At 38.0% G+C, this 10000-nt stretch overlaps 1 protein-coding gene across 1 annotated transcript in view; it reads left to right on the top strand.

The window, feature by feature from the left end:
- The window catches only part of LOC310791008 (ras-responsive element-binding protein 1-like), a gene marked incomplete at its 5' end in the record, with an annotated part of 84646 nt that overhangs the window by 51483 nt on the left and 23163 nt on the right, over positions 1 to 10000 (top strand). The window lies entirely within an intron of this gene.

The following is a 10000-nucleotide window of genomic DNA, read 5'->3' as shown; positions in this document are numbered from 1 at the left end:
ACACACACACAGAGGGAGAGAGAGAGACAGAGAGGGAGGGAGAGAGAGAGAGACACACACAGAGGGAGAGAGAGACACAGAGAGGGAGAGAGACAGAGAGGGAGAGAGAGAGACAGAGAGGGAGAGAGAGAGACAGAGAGGGAGAGAGAGACAGACAGCTTAATAAGTCAGAGAGGGGAGGACGCGCTCGGCCGGTCCCCGTCACCATGACGACATCCGCCATACCCCCCTACCCCCCCCCCCCCCCCATCTACACTGTCGGTCACCATAGCAACACAATTCACTGAAATGAACCCCTCACCAGACACACACACACACACACACACACACACACACACACACACATTCTCACCATAACACATGTGGCTGTTCTGTTCATTTATAGAGGAATGCATAGAGGACAAAAGATTTGATTTTGATTTTCAAACTCCCTTTAATAAACCATTGCAAACCTAATACAACACAGCTTTATGCACTACACACACACAAAAAAAACATGTATTTTCTCAAAGGTTCACAAACAACTCCTCATCTCAGGACGAAAGAAGAAGGAAATTAAAGAAAGAAAGATGGACAAAGAAAGGAACGGGAAAAGAAATAGGAAATGGATAGACAGAGAAGATGGAGTATCTTTCCTCCTCATAACTGGAAGATGTTAAAAAAAGCATAACTCATGGATAATATATACATATATATGTGGTATATATATGATATATATGTGGTATATATATGATATATATGTGGTATATATATGATATATATGTGGTATATATATGATATATATGTGGTATATATATGATATATATGTGGTATATATATGATATATATGTGGTATATATATGATATATGGTATATATATGATATATATGTGGTATATATATGATATATATGTGGTATATATATGATATATATGTGGTATATATATGATATATATGTGGTATATATATGATATATATGTGGTATATATATGATATATATGTGGTATATATATGATATATATGTGGTATATATATCATATATATGTGGTATATATATGGTATATATGTGGTATATATATGATATATATGTGGTATATATATGATATATATGTGGTATATATATCATATATATGTGGTATATATATGGTATATATGTGGTATATATATGATATATATGTGGTATATATATGATATATATGTGGTATATATATCATATATATGTGGTATATATATGGTATATATGTGGTATATATATGATATATATGTGGTATATATATGATATATATGTGGTATATATATGATATATATGTGGTATATATATGATATATATGTGGTATATATATGATATATATGGGCGTAGTCACCGTGACATCACCCATTGGTTTGTGGACTCACGTTTTGAAGCGTCCAGTTTGTCATTTTGACCGTGGCCATCTTGTTTATTTGGAGGCAGAAGCAGATAGCATGAGACCAGGGCCTTCCCACACAGCCACAGCGCTGCCTGCTATTGGTCTGTGACCGGCGAGCTGTGCGATCACTGGACAGACGACCTGTCAATCACGCCCCAAAGCACACACTGTATTGAAGAAGACTTGAAACTAGAGATTGAGACCATCAACTCTGAGAGAAGTAGGCTCATTCTCCCGTTCACTTCCATGTAACTGCAATTCGTTTTGCAGCCAGTGGAGTTGCCCCCTGCTGGCCATTATGGAGAATGCAGGTTTAAGGCACTTTTGCATTGGCTTATCTTTTCAGCCGTGGAGGTTTGCTGCTTGGAGGAAATATATCAAAAGAGAAAGGGAGCTGGAGAACAGTTATCATGACGTCACTGAGAGGAAGAGGAGGAAGATAATTCCTCTTCCTCCTCTTCCTCTCAGTGACGTCATGATAACTTTCTCACAAAGAATAGAGAGAGAGAGATGACAGAGAGACAGAGAGAGGTGACAGAGAGAGATGACAGCGAGAGAGATGACAGAGAGAGAGATGACAGAGAAAGAGAGAGAGGGATGACAGAGAGAGAGAGGGAGCAGCTGAGCTGGTTGCGGGTAAGGAGGAATATTTAGAGGTAAATCCTCTAATCAGCCAGACCGAAGACCTTAAGAGGATCGGCTGAACCACAGGGAGGGATGAGAGAGAGAGAGGTACTTTACTGGAGGATAGATAGAAAGATGGAGGGATGAGAGAGAGAGAGAGAGGTACTTTACTGGAGGATAGATAGAAAGATGGAGGGATGAGAGAGAGAGAGGTACTTTACTGGAGGATAGATAGAAAGATAGAGGGATGAGAGAGAGAGAGAGAGGTACTTTACTGGAGGATAGATAGAAAGATGGAGGGATGAGAGAGAGAGAGGTACTTTACTGGAGGATAGATAGAAAGATGGAGGGATGAGAGAGAGAGAGGTACTTTACTGGAGGATAGATAGAAAGATGGAGGGATGAGAGAGAGAGAGGGGTACTTTACTGGAGGATAGATAGAAAGATGGAGGGATGAGAGAGAGAGAGAGGGGGGTACTTTACTGGAGGATAGATAGAAAGATGGAGGGATGAGAGAGAGAGAGGGGTACTTTACTGGAGGATAGATAGAAAGATGGAGGGATGAGAGAGAGAGAGGGGTACTTTACTGGAGGATAGATAGAAAGATGGAGGGATGAGAGAGAGAGAGGGGTACTTTACTGGAGGATAGATAGAAAGATGGAGGGATGAGAGAGAGAGAGGGGTACTTTACTGGAGGATAGATAGAAAGATGGAGGGATGAGAGAGAGAGAGGGGTACTTTACTGGAGGATAGATAGAAAGATGGAGGGATGAGAGAGAGAGAGGGGTACTTTACTGGAGGATAGATAGAAAGATGGAGGGATGAGAGAGAGAGAGGTACTTTACTGGAGGATAGATAGAAAGATGGAGGGATGAGAGAGAGAGAGGTACTTTACTGGAGGATAGATAGAAAGATGGAGGGATGAGAGAGAGAGAGGGGTACTTTACTGGAGGATAGATAGAAAGATGGAGGGATGAGAGAGGGGTACTTTACTGGAGGATAGATAGAAAGATGGAGGGATGAGAGAGGGGTACTTTACTGGAGGATAGATAGAAAGATGGAGGGATGAGAGAGAGAGAGGGGTACTTTACTGGAGGATAGATAGAAAGATGGAGGGATGAGAGAGGGGTACTTTACTGGAGGATAGATAGAAAGATGGAGGGATGAGAGAGAGAGGTAATTTACTGGAGGATAGATGGAAAGATGGAGGGATGAGAGAGGGGTACTTTACTGGAGGATATATGGAAAGATGGAGGGATGAGATAGAGAGGTAATTTACTGGAGGATAGATGGAAAGATGGAGGGATGAGAGAGAGAGGTAATTTACTGGAGGATAGATAGAAAGATGGAGGGATGAGAGAGAGAGAGGTAATTTACTGGAGGATAGATAGAAAGATGGAGGGATGAGAGAGAGAGGGGTAATTTACTGGAGGATAGATAGAAAGATGGAGGGATGAGAGAGAGAGAGATAGGTAATTTACTGGAGGATATATAGAAAGATGGAGGGATGAGAGAGAGAGAGGAGTAATTTACTGGAGGATATATAGAAAGATGGAGGGATGAGAGAGAGAGAGGAGTAATTTACTGGAGGATAGATAGAAAGATGGAGGGATGAGAGAGAGATGGGTACTTTACTGGAGGATAGATGGAAAGATGGAGGGATGAGAGAGAGAGAGAGGTAATTTACTGGAGGATAGATAGAAAGATGGAGGGATGAGAGAGAGAGGGGTACTTTACTGGAGGATAGATAGAAAGATGGAGGGATGAGAGAGAGAGGTAATTTACTGGAGGATAGATAGAAAGATGGAGGGATGAGAGAGAGAGGGGTACTTTACTGGAGGATAGATAGAAAGATGGAGGGATGAGAGAGAGAGGGGTACTTTACTGGAGGATAGATAGAAAGATGGAGGGATGAGAGAGAGAGGTAATTTACTGGAGGATAGATAGAAAGATGGAGGGATGAGAGAGAGAGGGGTACTTTACTGGAGGATAGATAGAAAGATGGAGGGATGAGAGAGAGAGGGGTACTTTACTGGAGGATAGATAGAAAGATGGAGGGATGAGAGAGAGAGGTAATTTACTGGAGGATAGATAGAAAGATGGAGGGATGAGAGAGAGAGGGGTACTTTACTGGAGGATAGATAGAAAGATGGAGGGATGAGAGAGAGAGGGGTACTTTACTGGAGGATAGATAGAAAGATGGAGGGATGAGAGAGAGAGAGAGGGGTACTTTACTGGAGGATAGATAGAAAGATGGAGGGATGAGAGAGAGAGAGAGGGGTACTTTACTGGAGGATAGATAGAAAGATGGAGGGATGAGAGAGAGAGAGAGGGGTACTTTACTGGAGGATAGATAGAAAGATGGAGGGATGAGAGAGAGGTAATTTACTGGAGGATAGATTAATGTTTTGGAGATAAAGAAAGACATGACTTTATTTAAATGCAGTGTTGACATGTTTTTTTCACTATGTACAACATGTGATTATCATGGAAATGTGTTTTTATACAGATCATATAGACATCAGTACATATGGGTTATGTGTTTTTATACAGATCATATAGACATCAGTAAATATGGGTTATGTGTTTTTATACAGATCATATAGACATCAGTAAATATGAGTTATGTGTTTTTATACAGATCATATAGACATCAGTAAATATGGGTTATGTGTTTTTATACAGATCATATAGACATCAGTAAATATGAGTTATGTGTTTTTATACAGATCATATAGACATCAGTAAATATGGGTTATGTGTTTTTATACAGATCATATAGACATCAGTACATATGAGTTATGTGTTTTTATACAGATCATATAGACATCAGTAAATATGGGTTATGTGTTTTTATACAGATCATATAGACATCAGTAAATATGGGTTATGTGTTTTTATACAGATCATATAGACATCAGTAAATATGGGTTATGTGTTTTTATACAGATCATATAGACATCAGTAAATATGGGTTATGTGTTTTTATACAGATCATATAGACATCAGTAAATATGGGTTATGTGTTTTTATACAGATCATATAGACATCAGTAAATATGGGTTATGTGTTTTTATACAGATCATATAGACATCAGTAAATATGGGTTATGTGTTTTTATACAGATCATATAGACATCAGTAAATATGGGTTATGTGTTTTTATACAGATCATATAGACATCAGTAAATATGGGTTATGTGTTTTTATACAGATCATATAGACATCAGTAAATATGGGTTATGTGTTTTTATACAGATCATATAGACATCAGTAAATATGGGTTATGTGTTTTTATACAGATCATATAGACATCAGTAAATATGGGTTATGTGTTTTTATACAGATCATATAGACATCAGTAAATATGGGTTATGTGTTTTTATACAGATCATATAGACATCAGTAAATATGGGTTATGTGTTTTTATACAGATCATATAGACATCAGTACATATGAGTTATGTGTTTTTATACAGATCATATAGACATCAGTAAATATGGGTTATGTGTTTTTATACAGATCATATAGACATCAGTAAATATGAGTTATGTGTTTTTATACAGATCATATAGACATCAGTAAATATGGGTTATGTGTTTTTATACAGATCATATAGACATCAGTACATATGAGTTATGTGTTTTTATACAGATCATATAGACATCAGTAAATATGGGTTATGTGTTTTTATACAGATCATATAGACATCAGTAAATATGGGTTATGTGTTTTTATACAGATCATATAGACATCAGTAAATATGGGTTATGTGTTTTTATACAGATCATATAGACATCAGTAAATATGGGTTATGTGTTTTTATACAGATCATATAGACATCAGTAAATATGGGTTATGTGTTTTTATACAGATCATATAGACATCAGTAAATATGGGTTATGTGTTTTTATACAGATCATATAGACATCAGTAAATATGGGTTATGTGTTTTTATACAGATCATATAGACATCAGTAAATATGGGTTATGTGTTTTTATACAGATCATATAGACATCAGTAAATATGGGTTATGTGTTTTTATACAGATCATATAGACATCAGTAAATATGGGTTATGTGTTTTTATACAGATCATATAGACATCAGTAAATATGGGTTATGTGTTTTTATACAGATCATATAGACATCAGTAAATATGGGTTATGTGTTTTTATACAGATCATATAGACATCAGTAAATATGGGTTATGTGTTTTTATACAGATCATATAGACATCAGTAAATATGGGTTATGTGTTTTTATACAGATCATATAGACATCAGTACATATGAGTTATGTGTTTTTATACAGATCATATAGACATCAGTAAATATGGGTTATGTGTTTTTATACAGATCATATAGACATCAGTAAATATGGGTTATGTGTTTTTATACAGATCATATAGACATCAGTAAATATGGGTTATGTGTTTTTATACAGATCATATAGACATCAGTAAATATGGGTTATGTGTTTTTATACAGATCATATAGACATCAGTACATATGGGTTATGTGTTTTTATACAGATCATATAGACATCAGTAAATATGGGTTATGTGTTTTTATACAGATCATATAGACATCAGTAAATATGGGTTATGTGTTTTTATACAGATCATATAGACATCAGTAAATATGGGTTATGTGTTTTTATACAGATCATATAGACATCAGTAAATATGGGTTATGTGTTTTTATACAGATCATATAGACATCAGTACATATGGGTTATGTGTTTATACAGATCATATAGACATCAGTACATATGGGTTATGTGTTTATACAGATCATATAGACATCAGTAAATATGGGTTATGTGTTTTTATACAGATCTAGACATCAGTAAATATGGGTTATGTGTTTTTATACAGATCATATAGACATCAGTAAATATGGGTTATGTGTTTTTATCAGTGTTGGGAGTAACTAGTTACTAAGTAACTAGTTACTGTAACTTAACTACTTTTTTCAGTAACTAGTAATCTAACTAATTACTTTTTCAAATTCAGTAACTCAGTTACAGTTTCTAAAACAGTAACTGGGCTAGTTACTAGTTACTTTAGGACATGGACAACTTCAGAGGATTATCTGGTTTCTGATCCTGGGAGAGAGCTGCAGCTGCAGCCAGAGCCCCAGAGGCTATAAGCCTCTCCAATAAGTGAATGCTCAATGCCACACTGTGGCACAGCAACACTAACACAATGTGTGCATTAATAACAATCGAAGCAGACTTTTAAAAGTAACGCAAAAGTTACTTTCCCTAGTAACTAATTACTTTGAAGTAACTGGTAACTTTAAAGTAATTAAATTACCTTTTGAGAGAAGTAACTAGTAACTGTAACTAATTACCAATTTTCAGTAACTTGCCCAACACTGGTTTTTATACAGATCATATAGACATCAGTACATATGGGTTATGTGTTTTTATACAGATCATATAGACATCAGTAAATATGGGTTATGTGTTTTATACAGATCATATAGACATCAGTAAATATGGGTTATGTGTTTTTATACAGATCATATAGACATCAGTAAATATGGGTTATGTGTTTTTATACAGATCATATAGACATCAGTAAATATGGGTTATGTGTTTTTATACAGATCATATAGACATCAGTACATATGGGTTATGTGTTTATACAGATCATATAGACATCAGTACCGTAAATTCCGGACTATAAGGCGCACCGGTCTATAAGCCGCACCTTCAAAGGTGACTATTTTTTTCTTCTATAAGCCGCACCGGTCTATAAGCCGCGGGTGTTTTGATGTTTAATTACCATATGTAAGGCTTCGTGCACAGAGGGGATTGTCGGGAAAGAGATGGCTGTTTGGGGAAGCTCCCATTTATTAACATTTCAACAAAACAAAAGTCAGGTCACTAATCCCCAGACAAAATCACACATTGTGAGATGCTTAAAAATCACCATCGGCGGGAGCTGCTGTGCAGCCAAGAACACAAGTGAAATTCGTTCTCTCGTGACCTGTGGTTCTCAACGTGATGGACGATTCACCTTTCTTGTTAACAGTCCTAGTGAGAGGCAGGTCGAACGTCAAAGGCACTTCATCCATATTTATGATCTGCTCCGGTCCGATGGAATATTCCTTGATCTTTCTTTGTGTGAATTCGCCGAAGTTTGTAATTTTCTCCTGGTAGTCGGGAGGGAGTTGCTGACACAGTCGTCCGCGCCCTGACGGACAGTCCCTTTCGTCTCGGGTTTGTGCATGACCCTTTGCTGCTGCTGCTGTTGTTGTTCCTGTCTCGCTACTGTCTCAGACATGGCTTTCAGGCTCAATCGCCGCCATCGTCGTAACACAGCCAGTTCTCCATCTTTTGAAGCATGATGTTAGATTACAACGAGCTAGTTGTGTGGCTTAGCCTTCCAAAATGTTGCTATTAGTTTTTTAGAATGTAATACATAGAATTGGGAATGTTACATTCAATTTCATTCAGACTGTCTTTCAAGCTCAATCGCTGCCTTTTTCCCCCCGGAGCGAGGGAGGAGGGAGGGTGTTTTACCGTAGTGGCTGAGAGAGAGTAGTGGCACAGTGCTCCAATCAGGTCGCGAGGCACATTTTTTGCAACATCATCCAATCAGGGTCTCGCTCTCATAATGTCTGTCTTGCTCTCGTTCTGCCTCATACCAACATCCATAGATTTTGGAGGTTCCCGAGTGGCCGTTTGCTGGAAAAATCCATAGATAAGACGCACCGTTATTTAAGCCGCAGGGGGCAAAAAAGGCCAAAAAACGGGAAAAAAGCCGCGGCTTATAGTCCGGAATTTACGGTACATATGGGTTATGTGTTTATACAGATCATATAGACATCAGTAAATATGGGTTATGTGTTTTTATACAGATCATATAGACATCAGTAAATATGGGTTATGTGTTTTTGTACAGATCATATAGACATCAGTAAATATGGGTTATGTGTGTTTATACAGATCATATAGACATCAGTACATATGGGTTATGTGTTTTTATACAGATCATATAGACATCAGTACATATGGGTTATGTGTTTTTATACAGATCATATAGACATCAGTAAATATGGGTTATGTGTTTTTATACAGATCATATAGACATCAGTACATATGGGTTATGTGTTTATACAGATCATATAGACATCAGTAAATATGGGTTATGTGTTTTTATACAGATCATATAGACATCAGTACATATGGGTTATGTGTTTATACAGATCATATAGACATCAGTAAATATGGGTTATCGGTATCTGCAACATTTGTCATATCGGTGCGTCCCTACTATGCAGATGTGAGCGGCCAACATGATGCCATGTACCTCCAAACACACTGTCGCACTCCCACATTGCATCATGGCACTCCCACAATGCATCATGGCACTCCCACAATGCATCATGACACTCCCACAATGCATCATGACACTCACACAATGCATCATGACACTCCCACAATGCATCATGACACTCCCACAATGCATCATGGCACTCACACAATGCATCATGGCACTCCCACAATGCATCATGACACTCCCACAATGCATCATGGCACTCCCACAATGCATCATGGCACTCCCACAATGCATCATGACACTCACACAATGCATCATGGCACTCACACAATGCATCATGGCACTCCCACAATGCATCATGGCACTCCCACAATGCATCATGACACTCCCACAATGCATCATGACACTCCCACAATGCATCATGGCACTCCCACAATGCATCATGGCACTCCCACAATGCATCATGACACTCACACAATGCATCATGACACTCACACAATGCATCATGGCACTCACACAATGCATCATGACACTCCCACAATGCATCATGACACTCCCACAATGCATCATGACACTCCCACAATGCATTATGACACTCCCACAATGCATCATGGCACTCACACAATGCATCATGGCACTCACACAATGCATCATGGCACTCCCACAATGCATCATGACACTCCCACAATGCATCAT

The sequence above is a fragment of the Poromitra crassiceps genome, assembly GCF_964638095.1.
Source record: "Poromitra crassiceps genome assembly, chromosome: 2".
In the NCBI taxonomy this organism is placed as follows: Eukaryota; Metazoa; Chordata; class Actinopteri; order Beryciformes; family Melamphaidae; genus Poromitra; species Poromitra crassiceps.
The sequence above is the reverse complement of the archived record's forward strand: the minus strand, read 5'-3'. Positions and strand labels throughout refer to the sequence as shown.